The sequence below is a fragment of the Artibeus jamaicensis genome, unplaced genomic scaffold (assembly GCF_021234435.1).
Source record: "Artibeus jamaicensis isolate MK-2021 breed Jamaican fruit bat unplaced genomic scaffold, CSHL_Jam_final scaffold_3307, whole genome shotgun sequence".
Taxonomy (NCBI): Eukaryota; Metazoa; Chordata; class Mammalia; order Chiroptera; family Phyllostomidae; genus Artibeus; species Artibeus jamaicensis.
The window spans coordinates 8,595,604-8,615,914 of record NW_026522040.1 but is presented as its reverse complement, the minus strand read 5'-3'; the positions used below and the strand labels follow the sequence as shown (position 1 = coordinate 8,615,914).

Here is a 20,311-nt window from a genome sequence, read left to right as displayed (position 1 = left end):
ATTCACTTCTTTCTTCCCTTGCAAGTCATGTACAACTCACTGGCAGTCAATATCCTGTCTAAAGACGTCCGTGAGATAGCTGGCCTGAAGCAAATTCTATTATCTCGGTTTAGCAAAATCTTTAGAATTCTAAAAAATGAAGGAGCTAGTCTTGCTCTCAGTAAAAATAACTAGGGCTGCTTTATTTTAGCAATTAAAATCATGTCAATTCTAGACTACTCTGAGAGCAAAGAAGACTGCTTGTCAGATAAGCTATCATTTTTAACAGACTTTATTTTTTAAACAGTGTTAGGTTTATGGCAAAATTGAAAGGAAGGTACAGAGATTTCCTATATATGCCCTGCCCCCACACAGGCACAGCCTTCTCCACCACCATCAAAGGGAATCTCTTGATGGGCCTTTTCTGAGGGACGTGCCCTCGTGCCTACCTTTCCAGGGAGCAGCCATGATACCTTTGCCTTTCCCCAAGTGAACAGCCCCAAAACTTGATCCAACTCCTGCACTCAGCTACTCCTCCAATGTCTACAAATAGAATCACACCACCAGCTGGAGTCCTCTTGCACCCCTTCCCCTTGAGGGCTCCCAGTAACCAGGATGGTTGAAGAACAACCCTATCTCCCCACACACCACCTCCCTGGGTTCTGCCAGTGGACCTCTGGGGTCTACCATGAGACACACGTCCCCTAATCTTCAGTGGTACACATCACACACCCGGTCCTTAACCTCATTCAAGAGGGATCAGGGATGGAGCCTTACTGCTAGGCCCCAACAACACTCTCATAAGCTCTTCTCCCACTCTATTCCATGGCATCATCAAAGGAGGCCTACATATTTCACCAGGAATGAGATATTAGTCCACCATTCTGGTGACACCCCCAATATTTGTTCACTCAGAGCCCTGCTCACTTGGCTCCAAGAAAGAGAAAACATCTACCTCCTCTTCCTCATGGGGAAGGAAAGAAATAGCCAGGCTCTGAATACACACTCCCCAAAAGGCTGACTTCCCAACCATCATAGTCTTCTTATTTTGATTGGCAAGAGTTGGTTTAATAGTGAAGCTCATTCTTATATGGTGCCTCTCAGTAAGTGCTGAAGGAGGGTTGTTCCAGGGTCCAGCAACACCCTGAACTTAGAAGCACACAGAACTCTTCAGGTCTTCAGCTTTGAGCCCAAGCCCCAAGTCCGGGACTAAGGGAGAAAATACCATTCCCATGCACTGATTTATTCTCTGTCCATCTCAATTCATTCCTTTCTTAATCTCCAGCATCTCTGTCTACACTCAGAACCTAGAAAAGTGTTTAACTACAGATTTGCTATGTGAATCCTGTTTTGAACTTTTCTAAAACAAGGAGTTAACTGCATCATAAAGAAACTCATGGTGAGTGGCCCTAGTGATTCAAAATCGAAAGAATCTTATTTTTAATTAGGTAAAAATGTTCATCCATTTTATTGTATTTCTGCCCAATACAACAATGGAATACCATTTTTTCTCACATGGCATCCCTTTTAAAGGTTCCCAGATAAACATGGTGACTCTGACTTCTCAGCTTCTTATGCCACACAGTTTCCAGACCCACTGACCATCCTGGCTGCCCTGCTTTGAAGCATTAATATTCTTCTTCAGATGTGGTCTACCAGTGAAGAACAGCGGACCTTTACTTCCTGAGAGCTGGACACTCCTTTTCTGTTAATGCAGCTTACACTCACATTAGGATTTAGTCATTTGTTGTGTGGGGTTAATTTTTCAGTAGAGAAACCACGCCGTTGCCTCACATTAAATGTGTGGTAAACAACCTCAGATTTCTTATAGGAACTGCTGCCAAGTCAGACCTTCACCTCCCACCCTGGCTTAAGTACCTTTTTCAAATATAAATGTTGAGCTTTATATTTAGCTCCATTACATTATCCTCTTTTTTTTTTTTGGTTTTATCCTTTTGTTCCAGTCTCCAGAGGTTTTCAAAATTTGATATTATATTGAGATACTAAATTTGTCATTACCTGCAAATTTAACAAACATATTTTCTATGTCTTCATTTAAACCACAATTTTTGTTCAATGATCTGCAGAGAACTGAGCCAAGTGGGAGCCCTAGGGTGACCTAGAAGCCTCTGTTTTGACTGGCACTTTGTGAATATTGCCGCTCACCTAACAGCCAATCCACCCAATCTACCAAATGCTGCCCTCGGGCAGCCCACATCCTAATCTCAATCAATCTCTCTCTCTCTCTCTCCCCCACCCCATATCTCTCTTTTGTATGTTCTTATAAACTCTGGAGCTTTTAAGAAATGATCTGGTGAAATAAAAATACATCTACAACAGTTCCCTGATTTACTGGTTACATCATCTTATCCTCAAAAGGATATTTAAGTTAGTATGATATATGTATAGTTAGCTGATTTTCCTTATTTAAAAAAATCATTAAATTATTTTCTAGAATCTAGAATCATTAAATTCTCTAGAATTTAGACAATTATATGACAGCCTATTGTCATAAATTATCCTGATTAACATCAATATTGTTGATCTAACCCTCCAAAAGTTTTACTCCTTTTTGAAAATCCGGGTATCTGTCCATCTTCAGACTCCTCTTAGGCTCCATAAATGTCTACAGAACCTCACTATTTCCAGGGCCAAGTCTTCACATTCCTTTAATATTTGGGAAATTCTATGTCTGAGCCTATACCATTGACAGTGACTAGCTCTTCTTCTATTTTCTCCTCATTTGTCTTAGAAAATAAATTAGTCATCTCTGGCCACCATGAAAAAATACCACACACTGGGGGCTTAAACAGTTATTTTCTCACAGTTCTAGAGGCTGAACATCTCAGGACAGGTTGCCAGCAAGGTCACATTCTGGTGAAAGCCCTCTTGCTAGCTTGCACACGGCCACCTCTTGCTGTGTCCTCACATGGCACAGAGAGAAAGGACCAGAGAGCTCCCTCCTGTGTCTTTTCTCATAAGGACATTAATCTCACCAAAGGGCCCCAACCTCATGACCTCATCTAAACCTAATTATCTCCCAAAGGCCCTATCTCCAAATATCACACTGAGAGGTCCTCAACCTATAGAGCTTGGAAGGATATGACTCAGCCCATATCAGGAATTACCTAGTTGTTTGTATTATTTATATTATTTGTGCTGCCCTTTCCCAACTTTGAGGTTTTTGCTCTGCTGAAAATGATAAAATAGAACAAATTATTATTTTAGTTTTCTTCTTTAGTAGTGAGCCTATTCTTTCATTATTACTTATTCCAAATTTAGACCTTTAAAAAGACACTTTACGGACCAGCATTTTTCAGAGCTACAGCTTATTCTTTTTGTAAGCCCTCCTGACACCTCTGTGCTCATCCCAGGAACTAAATCCAACAGATCTCACATTTTCTGCTTTGGCATTTCCCCCCCAGACCACGCACCAGTACTTCCCACAAGATTCCTGCCCCGCAACCCAGTCACGTTCACCTCAATTTCATAGGCGGCTGACTGGCCTCCAGCAGAATTTCAGGAAGAGCAATGCTGTCCGCCTGCCCACTGTCTGCCCAGGGCCACTCCCTGGGGCACCCGAATTCAGCAGTCCACCACCAAAGAACACTGTTTCTTAACATCTTTCTAGCAATGTTCCTTAAAGTAAATTACAGCTCTGTACTTTCTAAAGGTCCATTTGCTGTCTGTTTGGGGTACTTAAAAAATCAATACCAATCTTAATTCCCACTGGAGAAAAAGAACCCAAATCGTTAACGACCCATGAACATAGGAAATTTAAGAAAATATAAAAAGACCGTTTAGCCTTGAAATCATCCATTCTCCTCTCAGAACTCCACTTTTTGTGACCTGGATGGCATCCCGATTTGGCGATGAGAGGGAATGAGAGAGAGAGTTTGTGGGGAGGTTTTTCTATAAGGTAAGGAGGATAAGAGTTTTCTATTTTTAAATTTTGATTTTGCTTTCTTTGTTGTTGTTTTTATTTCTACTGGAGGCTGAATTGGGCAAGATCTTTTGCTGTATAACCTAGAGACCTTTTATCTAAAACTTTTCTCAAAAACTATGTTTTAAAGATTTATTCCTTCAAATTATATTTTATTGATGATGCTATTACAGTTGTCCCAATTATCCTCCTTCTCACCCCTTCACCAGATCCCTCATACCCTCGGGCAATCCCCTTAACACTGTTCTTGTCCATGGCTCATATGTGTAAGTTCTTTGGCTACTCCATTTCCTATATTGTACTTTACATATGCTATTCTGTAACTACCTATTTGTACTTCTTCATCCCTGACCCTGTGGACCCATTCTCCCATGACCCCCTATAATCTGCCAACCATCAAAACACTCACCATATCCATTATTCTGTCTCTTTTCTTCTTGTTTGCTTAGTTTGTTTTCTAGATTCAATTGTTGATAGATATGTATTTATTGCCATTTTATTGTTCATAGGTTTGATGTTTTTCTTAAATCTCTTTAACATTTCATATAATAATGGCTTGGTGATGATACGCTCCTTCAGTTTTTTTCTTGTCCAGGAAGCACTTTATCTGCCTTTTGATTCTAAATGATAGCTTTGCTGGTTAGAACAATCTTGGCAGTAGGTTCCTGCTTTTCATGACTTTGAATATCTCTTGCCAGCCTCTTCTAGCCTGAAAAGTTTCCTTTGAGAAATCAGCTAACAGTCTTATGGGAACTCTCCTGTAGGTAACTAACTGCTTTTCTCTCACTGCTTTTAAGATTCACTCTTCATCAATAACCTTTGACATTTTAATTACCATGTGTCTTGGAGTGGACCGCTTTGCATCCATCTTGCTTGAGAATCTCTGTGCTTCCTGGAGTTGTATGTCTATTTCCTTCACCAAATTAGAGTTTTCTTTTATTACTTCTTTCAAATAGACTTCCAATCTCTTTCTCTTCACCTTCTGGCACCCCTATGACACAAATGTTGAAATGTTTTAGGTTGTCCCAGGGGCTCCATACCCTGGCCTCATATGTATATTTTCTTGTTGTTGTTCTGATTGGTTGTTTTTACTTCCTTATGGCTCAAATCATTGATTTGATTCTCAATTTCACCCACTCTCCTGTTGTTTCCCTATAAATTGTTTATTATTTCAATTAGTGTGCACTTTGTTTCTTACTGGATTTTTTTATGCTTTTGAGGTCCTCACTAAGTTCTTAAAGCATCCTTATAACCAGTGTTTTGAACTCTGCTTTTGATAGATTGCTTATCTCTATTTTATTTAGTTCTTTGTCTGGAGTTTTGATCTTTTCTTTCATTTGGGCCATGTTTCTTTGACTCCTCATTTTGGCAGCCTCCCTATGTTTGTTTCTATGTATTAGGTAGAGCTGCTGTGAATCCCCGTGTTGGTGGCACGGCCTAATGTACTAGGTGTCCTGTAGGGTCCAGTGGCACAGCCCCCCCATCACCCAAGCTGGGTACATGAAGTGCACCCATCATGTGGGCCAAGTACACCCTCCTCTTGTAGTTGAGCCTTGATAGCTGTTTGCAGGTCAATGGGAGGTATTCACCCAGGCCAGTCAGCTGCAAGGACTGGCTGTAATCACTGACCAACCTCTGCCCTCCGTGGAGGATCAACTGTGCAGGGGCAGTATGGTGGTACTCTAACATGGTCTGTAACTGTCCACTCTGTGTGCAGGCTCTTGGGTTTCCCAAGTGGTGCAGTACAATGTCAGGACCACCTCTATTCTTCCCAGGGTCACCCTGCATGAGCTATAAAGCAACCTGCAAATGGCTGCTACTTGTACTGGGTTTGGAGGTTCCCAGATGAAGCCTAGCTGTGAACCTAGGCTGGTTCTTGTTAGTCTTGGGCCCGGAGCTACATAGAAAGAGGTACAGGGGGCTGGGGATCATTGAGGCCAGGTGTTGCTTGTTTGATACTCTATAAGAAGTTGTGAAGCATGAGCCAAAAACCAACCATTCATATGGAGAAGCCACTGTTAACAGCTTGGGTGGGTCCATAAATCAGGTAAGGTGGAGTCCCAGGGGATCTCAAGGGAGGGGAAACCAGTGTTAGGTTAATGAAGTCTCAGATATGGCACCCACCTGCCAGCTCTGCTGCTCTGTGGGGGAAGGGTTCAGAAAATGGACAAGGGCTTCTGCCCAACTTCCTCTCTAGAAGAAACTGTCTCCCAACTCTCACCTTGATGCCAGACACTTCAGTTCTTTTCATATGCCAATGATGCCTTTCAAGCTGCTACCCCAGTGTTGGAGTTTAGTGGAATTGAGTCTGAGTAAATCTATACATGTGTTTTTTAAGAAGAACTGCTTGGAACACCAGCAGTTCCTTCTACAAACTCAATCCCTGCTGGTTTTTTCAGCCAACAGTTATGGGGACTTATTTTCTTGGCATTGGAGTCCTGGGCTGAGAGGTCTGGTCTGGGGCTGAGACTCCTTACTTCCAAGATATCTCTGCTGAATTCTTATCCACCACACTCGGAGGTGCCACTAGCCCACTCCACATCTCTGGCCTCCTACCAGCCTGGATGGTTGTGGTTTCTTTAATTCCTCATTGTCAGACTTCTATTCAACTCTATTTCTGACAGTTCTGTGTGATGGTTGTCCTATAATTTAGTTGTAATTTTGATGTAGTCGTGTGAGGAGGCAAGCCATGTTTACCTATACATCTAGCTTGACTGAAAGTCCCATGGGCCCTTAAAGGATTTGTATTTAATTTTAGAGAGAGGTGAAGGGAGGAGAGAGAGAGGGAGAGAAACATATGCATTCCAACTGGGTATCAAACATACAACTCAGGCATTGAACATACAAGTTGGACATGTGCCCTGACCAGTAATAAAACTAGTGACATTTTGGCTTGCAGGACAATGCCCAAACAACTAATCCACACCAGTCAGGGCTCAAAAACTATTTTAAATACATTTAATCAGTAGGTCTCTAAAAAATACTCTCTTTTCTTGATTTTTGCCAATATAGTATCTTGTTTTAATTGTACTTTCTTGACCGTGGTAAGGTTGAGCATTTTTTCACATGTGAATTATCTATACATTTTGTGCTTTTATCTGTCATATGTTTTCTTTAAATTATATTTATGGATTTAGAGAGAGTGAGGAAGGGGAATGAGAGAGAAAGAAATCCGAACATTGATTTGTTGCTCCATTTGTGCATTCATTAGTTGAGTCTTGTATGAGCCCTGCACTGGAGATTTAATCTGCAAACTTGGTATATTTGAATGACATTCTAACCAACTGAGCAACACAGCCGGAGCTGTAAGATATTTTTTAATTAAATGTAGATATTATTGTTATATGGTAAGCCTCTGTCTGGTGTATAAGTCATGATTTGTGTTCCTAGTCTGTTATTTGCCTTTGGAATTTTTTATGATGTCCCATCCAAAAATTGTAAAAATATTTTTCTATGTCAACTTCTAATTGTTTTAAACTGTAGATATCAGTCACATGAGCTTCTATCAGAATAAAGAGCAATATTGTCTTTCTTCAGCCTCACCTTCTCTGACCTAAAAATCTTAACACTGGTTTTTCCCATTTTTTCCCAGAGTTCTATATTTTAAGCATTATATCATCCTTGAGACTTACACCAAATATATTCTTTGGCCCTCATGTCAGATTTTTATACCCATATCTCTAATAATATTAATTATAGTTGTAATAGTACTGACATTCTGGAATTTATTTAACATGTATTATGAACCATGTACTTTCTCGTTTATTTTACTTGTACAATTATATTTGAGCCTTACAAAAATTCTACTTTATAGATGAGGGAACTTAAGTAGTTTGCTCAAGGTTGTACAAGTCATAAATTCTAGAACTGGAATTCAAACCTTAGAACTTGAGTTTTCTGTCTCCAAAACCTATCATGGCACTTTACTGACTAAGAAAATAATTAGGCACATTTCTCCAACAAACCTCTAGCTAAAAGGAAGTTTCCTGAACATTAAACCACAATTTCTAGGTTTTAGAGTATATATGTGATAAATCATGTATATAGCACTATACTATGCAGTATTGTAAATATTATACTACATAGTATATATAGTATATAGTGTATGTGGGTATAATACACGTGCATACACACACACATATATATATGGTATAGTACTGATAACCCACAGAACAATCTTCCATACCAAGTTCCAGGATGTAGATATTAAAAAGAATTGACTCTATTAATGAAAGCTCAAATCACATGTGTAAACACAATGCTTTTACTCTATTCGATTATTTCCCCATAAGCACTAACTGTGCATTACAAATTGTGCTAGACATAAAACATACCATAAAACTTAAACCTTGGAAGATCCGTTTCCATAGTCTAATGGAATAGTTTTCAGAGATGAAAATTCTGAAGCTCCAAGATTAAATGTCTCTAGACACTGTTTTCTTCTTGCATTAATAAAATTGAAGATGGGCACAGAAGGCACAACACACAGGCACACCACTGTGTAATTAATTTCCGCATCTCGTGATCAGTTATATGTATTTTTTTCTTATGCACTTAATTCAGAAGTTGCAAACTAGTAATGGTCAGTGGCTAAAATCAGCCTGCAGAAACCTTCATTATTCTACATAAATGAGTGTACATTTCTCTAGTTTGCCATAGGCAATACTAGCTGTCATATGTTTTCTGACCTAATGTGATACATTTACATAGTCTGGCCTCATCTCTATAGGCATTTCAGCTTATGGTCCCTGAATAGATCATGTGACTGTAAAAACAGTGAGACAAAAGAAGCCCATATTAGAGACCTTATAATCTAAGTCCTCTACAGGCACATTGCTCACTAAATAAATTCAAGGTGTAAAGTCACTTCCCCACCATTCAGCCATCCAATAGACACTCTGCTATCCTAACTCTCTTTCTGCTCCTCCTTTCCCTCTCAGTACCAAGCCCTAAATTACAAAATTTATAATTGTGCTTGTTGTTACTCAAGTTCAGACCAGGACACTGCAGAGTCAGATTACAAAATTTGTCACACAATCTACGTCACAGAGGTACATCCCTGGCCTTCCACAAATCCAGTCTTTTTCATTGTGTCGTATTTGGTATAAATTCCAGGGAATAAAAGCAAAACTGTACTCACTCTATCTTTTCAACAACCTGAACATTGCTGTAGAGTGGATCCTGGAGACTAAATTGAATATGTTTGTTTGTTTGTTTAGGAAAAGGAAAGGACCAAAGATTCTACTTTCCATCTTAAAAATCATTACTATTGTAGAAAAGCTCATAAAACTCTGAACTTTCCCCCAAGTCATTTTAAAAGTGCTTGGTTAGACCTGGCTAGTGTGGCTCAGTCGGCTGAAGCATCATTCTGTGCACTCAAAAGGTCATGGGTTCAATCCCTGGTCAGAGCATGTACCTGGGTCACAGGTTCAGTCCCCAGTGAGGCATGTATGGGAGGCAACCAATCAATGTTTCTCTGTCACATGGGTGTTTCTTTCTCCCTTTCTCTCTCTCTAAAGTAAACTAAACACAAATAAAATTAAAATAAATAAAAAGTGCTTTGATAGGGTGGGCATGGAAAAAATTCACAAAGCTTTAAAAGCAGAACCCAGGAAAGCGGTTATGGTTATAAACTCTAGCAGCTTGGTTTATTTAGATCACTTCCTAGTGAATGGTCAGGCAAAGAACTTTCACTTTCAAAAAGAATTTTCAAATATATCTTTTTAAATCACAGAAATAGTGTCAATGTTGAAAATGTTTGCAGAGTTCTATTTTAGGCAGTGAATGATATTCCATAAAACACAATTCTCTTCTCATTATAGGACTAAAAAAAATAGGCTAGACTCCTCTAGGAGCCCAGATTCCCTGGGGAGTCCCATCAAATCATTTCAAAGGCAAGAGATTATAATACTATTTGCATTTTAAGGCTGCGTCTAAATGATGCCAGCAAACATTTGATTAGGTTGATGTAATCAAGCAACTAGGCAATTTGTCGAAACATTTATTCAAGCCCATGTTATTTGGCTACATTAACCAAGTTACTGACTGGCTGGTTTTGATTGGCCAGTCACTTTGCTAGATCCTGTCTGCTCACCCACATCCCCTCTGACCACATGGAACAGTCATACACAACATTCATTTCCTATTTGTACATTCCACAGGGTAACCACCTATTTGAAGTCCATCTCCCTCACTAAACACTAAGCTGCTGTAAGGGCAGGGGGAGCTTCCTGTCCATCTTCTACCTTTAGCTCCTTGTTCCGTGTTGGGATTTGTAGAGTATGGGGAATTGGTACATGGCACGGTTACTGGCAAGCTGACTTTGTGGTGTGATAGAAATGTGTCACATTTCTTAATGCCTAAATGTTTAATTGGTTCATGAGGGCCAACTTAAAAAGGTTAGTTAAGTACTTCCCCTAAGGTGCCATGCATTTTCCCATCTCTACACAGCCACACCTGCCTATCCGTCACATGGCTTCTCCATGGTGTCACCGCCACCCAAGCCATTCGCTGTTCCATTTTCATGTGCTGCATCTTCCACGAAGCACTCCCTGACAATCTGACAGATATTTTCTCCTACTGACTGCCTCTACCATTTACCCCAGGTATTTGAGTATTTAATAATGAATACAGAGCTGGCTTGCTCTATATTCACTAGCATATATTTTGTATCACCTTTGCAAAGATTATTAAGCGGTTTGAGATCTGGGCCAGTACATTAGTCCAGCTGTAATTTTGTGATCAATTAAATAATAAATGATAACTGAAAGTTGTCCAGTGTTCCATACTTTCACTCAATTGCTATAAGGGCAGGTCTAATGCCCACATCTAACATAGTAGAAAATGGAAGCCTAGAGAAGTTAAGGAACTTAACTTCCGGTAAGTCCCTGTTAGTAGAAGTGAGGTAGCTTTCTATTCAGGCACATATTCTAACAAAAGTTCATCAGTAGGTCCTAACAAGATGCTTGCCCTTTCCACAGCATTATTATTAAGGCATGTGAGTCTCAACATAGATTTTACAATCTTAATGCAAACTACATGTCATTAAGTATTATACGTGAAAGGAATTCTTTACCTGGCAGGACTGCTTACAGCAAATATATGCTCCATATGCTGGAAAATCTACTGCACACTGGACACAGGAACTGGGCAGCCAGACCCCACAGCACTGGCTCATCATAGAGCCACAGAGTTGGCTCTATTACTGACTGAGCCAAATGGTGACTTTCCAAGTAGCTAACTCTATAGTATTCAACTATGGGCCCACAGTTAGGAGGTTGTGAGGATGCTGTTTTTTACATTGCAGATTCCCCTTTATTAACACTCTTGGGAGAAAGTTCTGTCTGGTCCTGGTACCAAGAACAAAACTTTTCCAAATCAATTGTTCTATCTTTTCTTATGGACCCTATGTCATTTTCAACTAACTAAGCTTCCTTTTTTGGCTCTAGCTGAACTTGTGACCTATACTAAGCAAGTGAACATGTTTTATAGTCATCTTAATCTTGTTCCTGATTCTATTTAATTACCCATGTTTACTTTTCCTTTTGGTTTTCCTCTGCTCTTAATTTAAAGTAGATAAACAGAAGGATAAACTGACTGAGACAAGATGGAAATCTGACTGTCCCCGTACTCTCAACTGTCCCCTGTCCCAACCACTAATACCTTCATACCCCACCCCTCCCCCAACACCATCAGCTCCAACATAGATTTTAGAAAATCATTTTACACGATACTGAAATGGTTTATAACATTTTTTATCACAGACCTCTTTGTTAAAGGGATAGATCTCCCCGTAAAATATACCCTCCCAACCCAGAAACATTTTTTTTTAATTCTCACCTGAGAATATATTTATTGCATTTAAAGAGAGAGGATGGAGGAGAGAGGGAAAGAGAGACAGAGAGAGAGAAAGAGAAACATTAATGAGAGGGAGAAACATCAATTGGTTGCCTCCCAGACGCATCCTGACCGGTGATCAAACTCACAACCTAGGTATGTGCCCTGACCAGGGATTGAACCCACAACATGTTGGCACTCCAACCCACTAAAGCACCCAGCCAGCGCCTAACCCAAAATCTTTGCGTGCATATCCAGGAGCTCTTTAATCTCTGAAATTGAATCCTGGCCCATGCTCAAGTGAATGCACAAGGCTCTGGCATCACCTCTCAGGACTTGCTGCAAACCCATCAGAAAGGGGACTTGCTGAATTTTCCAAGCCTCTGTCACCAAGGCAGGCAGGGGCCCTGGCCTCCCACCCAGGTGAGTCTCCCAACTCCCCACCCACATCTCCCTCTGCCAAAAGACTATGAAATGATGGCTCCTTGGAACCCTTTGCTATGCCCTTGCCTTACTTTATGCCACAACTGACAGCCTAACAGTACCATCCAGATGTTTTTTCTCAAAGTTTGATTGTCTGCTGAGAAAATCAGGCCCCAAAGTTTTACTGCCTCACAACTTCAAAAGTGGACAAACACAAACAAGAAGAAGGGGCTCACAAAACCTTCTAAGTGAGAAGACAGAGAGAAGGAGAGAGAAGCTTGCAGAAGCAGGAACCAAAGATCCCAAGAAACCATGACTAGATAGATGCTGAATTCCAGTTGTGTGGATGTGTGTGTAAAATTACACTATGTATAATATCACCCAGAAACCGCCAACTCTAATGATTTTAATATATACCTAAGAAGGAGAAAAGGGAAGAAAAACAAAAAACAGTTTGAGTGTGTAAAAGGAATGGCAATTATAGCTTTCCAGAAAATGGGTTTACCATTGATGAATAATTACCAAATGTGAAATAACTACCAAATGTGAACTAACTAGTACGACAATCACCACTCTTGTTATGAATCGCATTTGCGTTGAAGCTAAAGTTGTGCCCTGTCAGCCGGATCTCAGATTTGTTGTCCGCAATTTCCAGCATTAAGGAAGACACTGACAGGAACCACATCTCATTTTTGTTCTTTCCTTTTCATCCAAATAACATAGCAAGACATGCCTGGAAACTGAGCAGCTTGCTGTGGGGACCTGATTTTGCATTTCTGAAATCACTGGAGGAAAATCTGAAATAGTATGAAAAATGATTACAGAGGGTTGAGGGATTTTCTTTCTCCTTCCTTCCCCTCTCTTGAAAAATAAATAAATTAAAAAAGTGATTCGAACATTTGATTTACAGAAAAATGGGGGTTGCAACAATGTCACAACATAAGAAGGCTACATAAAGAAGTAGGTTTTGAACTTAGCTTTGAAGAAAATGTACAACATGAATTTGGTAGAAGAATATTGCAATCCAGGCAGAAAAGTGTTTTCTGTGATACAGAAAATATTCAAGGAATTCTTTATTTCATATTAATGTACCCATTACATTATAATGAAGTAAAAGAAGCTTTGAATGCTCTCTTATAGATAAGTTTAAAACATTATTTTTATTTATTTACCTACAAAAACATATATCTATATTTTTCTGTTCGCTTAAAAAAACAAATGAAAAATCCAGAAGCAATAAAGTTGTCTATAAAGCTTAAATAATAAAAATAATTTATTGTAAAAATGGAATAATAAAATCAACAGTAGATAACACAACCCAACTTGATATTCCTTGTTTAAATAGAGTAGTAGGTTAAGAAATGGTATTTCTTCAACTTCTTGGTTTGAACCTACTAAAATCAGGACTGTACCTGATCAGATAACAGCTAAAAGTCATGACAGGTGTTAGTAAATTCATACAATCATGATAACTACAGCAAAATGGTGAAAGCAAGTAAAATGTTTGCAAGCCTGAGTTAAAGCTGAAGAGTTAGGAAACTCACCAAAAACTCAGCTAGTGGGTGAGGAAGGCTGTTGCTCCCCTTGCTCCAGTGCCCCAGGGGCTCAGCAAACTCGCGGTGTTTCGGTCTGATTCTGGAGCCCAGCTAAGAAGATTGAGTGTGTTGGTCCATGTCCCCCAAAGAGCAAACACCCAGACAGGAGTAAACATGAAAGATATTTTTAGGCGTTATAGGCTAAATTGTGCCCCCCCCCACACAAAATGCATTTGTTCAAGTCCTAATTCCCAGTACTTCAGAACGTGACTACATTTGGAGATACGGTCTTTAATGACATTAAGGGTCCTAAGTAGGTTAAAAGGCATCTACGTTAAAGTAAGGTCACTGGTAGGGGGTGGAGGGATCCAGCAAAAAGGAAAAGGGACTCGTGGATATGAACAACAGTGTGGTGATTGCGGGGGTGGAGGGTATAAGGTCGATAAATGGTAATGGAAAATATACAATAAAAAAGAAGTTTAAAAAAATAAGGTCACTGGGGCAGGCTCTAATCCAATAGGACTGGTGTCCTCAGAAGAGGAAATTAGAACACAGACATGCACAGAGGGAAGACCTCAAGGAGACACAGGGAAAAGATGGTTATCTCCCAGTGAAGGAGAGGTCTCAGAAAAAAGCAACCCTGCCTGCACCCTGATCTCAAACTGCTAGCCCCCAGAACTGTGAGAAAATCAATGGCTGTTGTTTATGCACATCCCACATCCTGCCCAGTCTATAGTATCTGTTATAGCAGGTATAGCAAACTAGTGCTCGGGGAACTCCTATGAGAGAAAATGAGGGGGAAGCCGGTAAAGGATGGGAGAACCAGGACTCCACAAAGCTGATCTGACCCAGTGAGAAGGAGACAGGGAGGGAGGGAGGAAAATCTGAGTGTGTAGATAGGTCTGAGGTAAGGTTGGCAAGGCCAAAGAGAGAGCCCTGTCTCTCCCAGGAACGCAGTGCCTTGGTGCCCCGGCCCTGCTCAGTCACTGGTAGAAAGCTGCTCCGTGACGGCACTGGCGATGGACCTCAGAGCACAGCTGCTGGAGCTGCCAGTTTGGTACACTCCCTCCATCAGGAAATCTGAATAGTGACTGTCCGCAGGGAGGACCTCCGTGACTCTGGACAGTCCAGGAAGGGCTTGACAGTGAGACAACACAAATGCCTGTAGAAATTCCCATTGAAAGAATCAGTTTTCCAATTTGGTTGCCATGTGAAGCTACAGAATGTTCTCATTTTCCCTCAGACACAAATAATTATTCTTCCAATAATTATTCTTCCAAGCTCTGCAGAGTGAAAACCAACAGAGTCAGACCCCACTGACTGAAGAATTCTGGCCACATGAAAGATAATTATCTCGCAAATTACCTCTCTATTCCCAGGTGGAAAATAGAAATACAGATAGTGATGGCCCTGCTGAGGAGCTTTTACAGCAGGGGCTGCAGGTGGGACGACCCATCTTAGCTGACCCTGGAGTGGGAAGATCAAAGGTGATTTTGAGGGTTCGGTCCCCACATCCCAAAGATTCACGCAGCCCCACACAGAGACCACAGCCCAGACATGTGTCTCAACTGGGAACCAAACCAGTGACCTTTCACTTTGTAGGATGATGCCCAACCAACTGAACCACACCGGTCAGGACCAGCCCCACACTTTTGAGCTTGCCTTCACTCCTTTGCATGGAGAATCAAAATGTCTGGTTTTCTCTAAAGCTATGAGTTGTCTAGCATGCTGTGTAAGGAACAGAACATAAAAAACAAGCACGGAGACATAGAGAATTTGACAGGTTCAAATCAACCAAAATGCAACCAAGAATCTAACATGCAGATTCAGTTTTTGCATCTCCAATACCTAGCATGGTGGCTGAGCAGATGTTCAATTCATGTTAAGGGAATAAATGGCGCATATATTGAATTATAGCTTAATGGTGATTAATAATAAATGGAAGTAGTTCCTGTAAATAACTGTAATTAGCATGTCTGTGGTCAGGTAAGAAGGGGGTAAATTACTCAGAGCAGAAAGTTTCAGTGAGCCTCTTCTAAGGTCCCCAGAATTCAGAATCAACCCCAAAATAAAGAAGGAAAATGGGGCACAGACAGTGGGCTGGGCTCAGCAGTTTTTAGGGCAGGGATGCACTTGTAGGAGAGAGGAGGCTGAGGCATTTCATTCTACTTCCCCTTATACTTCCAGTGCCGTGTAGTATTTAGGGTGACGGGGCTGAAATAGTTGACACGCAGGCTTTCCCAAACCAGCACCGTCCCAGTGTCTTCCTGATACTGATAAAACAGATTTTGTCCAATCATTCAGTTAGTGCCAATGATCAGGAACTATGCTATGCGCTTGGAAAATACAAACTAATAAAATGTCCCTACCATAAAATAAGTTAAATCCATCACAGGCAATTGCATTACATATGTGTGAGAGATGATAATAGAGGTTATGTATAAAGAGCTTCCAGAGCAAAGATGGGAAGAAGTGGCTGCAGGGAAAGTAATGGGATCACAACGGTTGACATTTGAGCTGGCCAAGTGGAACACCACAAAGCAAGGAAGAATATTCTATCTAGAAGAGCAGAGAAATCGCTGGTGCAAAGACACAGAGGAGCAATAGTTTTGATTGAAATGATGTGGGAAGGTGTAAGGGATAATAAGGCTGTGGGAAGGGAAAGAAAAAGAAACAATTTTAAAGATGAAATTCATTACAAATAGGTGGCCCTGGAGTCACCTGAAGGAGATGCTGGGTAGCAGGGCCCTGGTGAGGCCCTGGGCTTTTGGAACAGCAGTAGCCAAGAAGTTGAGGAACACAGGGTCCTAAAAGGGGAGTTGGAAAACACTAAAAACAAGCTTGATTTCTTTTCCTTTCACATGTCATATAAAAATTAGTTTTCCAAGCTCTTCTTAGGCCCGTAACCCCTTGCTCAGAGTAGAGAGGCGAGCAGTGGCTCTGTGATAACCTAACGGTGCCTGTGGGGAAGGAAACTCAGACCAACCCAGAGACTGCAGACTGCAGCTGCACAGAGGGCGCCTGCACCTAGAATCCTTAACTCTTCTGAAATCATCCCCTGGGGTGCCATGCCCTCACTCCCCCTCCCCCCACACACACACCCCTCTCTAAAGCAGAAGCAAGGTCAAGACCTGGGGATTTCCAGTTCCTCAGGGTCCAGTGGGCAGCCCACCCTCCTCCCAATTCCACCGGCCCAATGAATGGAAGATCAATCTAGATGGCTAACAGGCCTGGCTCTGGAGTAATCAAGTTTAGAAAAAGACATTTATCTTTCCACATGGGACTTCAAATGGAGTCCATTTATAATTCCTACTGCAATTTAGATATTAAAAGTAATTAAAACAAATCTTTGCTAGCAATTTACTTAAATTATGCATATAGTATCTCTCAGTAGGTACTCTTTAGGACGAGAGTTTAGGTACCAATCAAGCAATCACCCTGGAATTTAATTTAGATAACAAAAGTTTGGCTCAAAACTCCACACTGCTCCATATTCAAGGAGGGCAGCAGAGCTAGTTCAGTGGGAAAATCCAGTCAGGACTGCGGTCAGGCAGGGTAAGGGCTATTTGAGGCTGCTGTGGGCAGAGAATTAAACATCAAACATATTGCGATGACGGCAGGAATGATGAATATTTACTGACCACTTCTGTGGGTCAGGCATTTTCCTATTCAATTATGTCTTTGAACTTTGCAGAAAGTAGAGCAGCACATATGCACCCACCACCCAAAATTAACAAATGACATTTTGTCATATTTGCTTTAGATTTTTATTTTAAAAAAACTGACAAATAAATTTACATTTTCTAAATACCATTTCCCTCTTTCTCTCGTCAGAATCAGCCAGTATGCTATGAATCTGGTGCATATTCAGTAATATTTTTATATTTTACTATGCTATATGCACTTATAAATAATATTATAGAGTATTGGTTTAGGTTTTCGTTTTATTTCTTGAAATTCTCTTTTTTCAACTTGAATATATGACCTGATTAATCAGTTTCATGGCACTTAGCAACTTTGACCATGCCATTAAATTTATTTGTTTTATTTATCATATATTGTCCTCTTACCATTACACTATAAAAGAAATAGAAGAAATTTTTATGCTTTATTCAATAATGAGCATATAAACAGCGCCTTTCACAAAGTAGATCCTTAACAAATATTTGTGGAATGAATAATGAAAGTTCAGTTGATTATTTAACTTCTTTTTTGATTTATTGTTATTCAGTTACAGTTGTCCCACCTTTTTACCAACTGCTCTCCCCTGCCCTTGTCCCTCCCAGTCCCACAGCCAATACCCTCCTATTGTCCATGTCCATGAGTCCTCTATTCATGTTCCTTTGCTTGCCCTTTCCCCTCCTTTCCCATTATCCCTGTCCCCCCTCCCCTCTGGTCACTGTCCAAGTTTGTTCTTTATTTCCAAGTCTCTGGCTCTATTTTCCTCTTTTGTTTTGTTGATTAGGTTTCACTTATAGGTGAGACCACATGGCATTTGTCTTTCACCACCTGGCTTACTTCACTTAGCATCATGCTCTCCAGTTCCATCCATACTGCTATGAAGGGTAGGAGCTCCTTCTTTCTTTCTGCTGCATAGTATTTCATTGTGTAAATGTACCACAGTTTTTTTATCCAGTCATTTACTGATGGGTACTTAGGCTGTACCAATTTGTATGTGTGTACCAAATCCTGTACAAATGTCTCTCTGAGGCATTTACTTAGAGCAGATAACTAGGTCATAGGATATGTGTACCTTAAACTTTACTGAAAATTATCAATTTACTCACCAAAGAGGTTTACCGCCTTTCACTCTTACTGCTTTCCTATTTGTGCATTAACTCTTGGCATTATTCTTTTTTTTCCTTTTTCCAGTCAGATAAAAGTAAAATGACATGTCAGTTTTCTATTAATTTACCTTGTCCTGATTACTCAGTAATGTGACTGAATGTGTCTTCACACATGTCCTGGCTCTCTAGATTCCTTCTTCTCTGTGGGACCTATTCATGCTCTTTGCCCATATGTCTATTATTTGCCTTTAAAAAAAATAACTTACAAGAGTTTTTGACCTGCCATATATGCCAATCTCTTCTATCAGGATGTGGCCTAGCTTTGTTTTGGAGTCTTTAGTCATTCAGATTTCTAATTTCATTAGTTTTCTATTACCCTAATCCATTCGTTCTCCCTTACCTTAATGTCATGAAGATATCCTCCTATATTTCTTATCATCTACCTACTTATTTATCTTATAATTATATTTCTTATATACAGTTATCGACTTTCTTTTTCACATTTTGTCTCTAATCCATCTCAAATTTATTTTTATAAATGCTGTAAGGTAATAACCTAATTTTACTTTCTAACAAGAAAAAAATCCAATGAAGAGTCCATTCTTTCTGTACTGATGGCAGATGCCAAAGTCCCATATATGTGTGAACACTTTCTCAGCTACTTATTCCATCCTATTTGTTGTATTTATTTATCCCTGTACTAATTTCAAATTCTCAACTATCCCATGCACAGAAACCATGTCCAAATTAATATATGAATAAATCCTTGATTTTTGCTTTTTCTACTTTATTTCAAAATTGTCTGGCTATTTATATATCATAGAAAGCATTTTTCTATTACATTTTTAATAGGCTATTTCTGGTATATAAGAGGAAGAGAGACAATATCACCAGTTGGAATCAGCTGACCTCAGTTCTATCACATACTATCACCACAGGCAAGTTCTTTAATTTCTCTGTGACTCAGTTTTTTTAAAATTTTGATAAGAATAATAACAGTGCTACCTCATAAGGTATCTGTGAGAGGTAAATAAATCAATACATGTGAAGTACCTGGTGCATAGTAATCAAATATGTTAGCTTTTATTATAAGATTAATTTTCATAAACTGATTTTATATCCAGCAGCCTTGCAAACTCTTGTTAGTTCAAATAGTTTGTAGATTATCTTAAATTTTCTTTTTGATAATAATATGATCTGTAAGTACAGCCTAACTTGGTCTTAGGCTTTCTTCTTCTTCCTTATATCTATAAATATTTCTCTTTCTTATCTTACTATAGTCTCCAAAAGTAAGAGTATCGTAAGTAGAGCAGGAAAAAAAGAATATTCCTGTTTTACTCTTTTTGAAAGATATATTCTGAAGTTTCAGCTTTAAGATTTATGTGGCTATTATTTGTTGTTAGATAATTATAAGTTATGAAAGGCCCATTGCATTCTTAATCTGATGGGAGTTTTTTGTTTTGTTTTTAAATTTTAATTAAATTAATGGGGTGACATTAGTTAATAAAATTATATACGTTTCAGGTGTACAACTCTATAATATATCATCTGTATATTGTATTGTGTGTTCACCACTCCAAGTCAAGTCTCCTTCCATCACCCTTTATTCACCTATGCTTTCTTCCACCTTCCCCGCTCTGCCCATCGCACCATTGTCCATGTCCATAAGCTTCCTCTTTTTATTTTTTTTTTGCTCAATCCATCCACATGCCCCCACCAAGACCCACCACTCCCCCACAGAGAGCTATTAGCCTGCTCTCTGTGAGTCTGTCTCTGTTTCCCTTGTTAGTCTACACTGTTCATTAGAT

The 20,311-nt window shown here is 39.8% G+C and overlaps 1 protein-coding gene across 2 annotated transcripts in view; it reads right to left on the bottom strand.

Annotated features, from left to right (window-relative positions):
* Positions 1-20,311, bottom strand: part of GRM8 (glutamate metabotropic receptor 8) — an 826,045-nt gene that overhangs the window by 572,786 nt on the left and 232,948 nt on the right. The gene's annotated exons all lie outside the window — the stretch shown is intronic.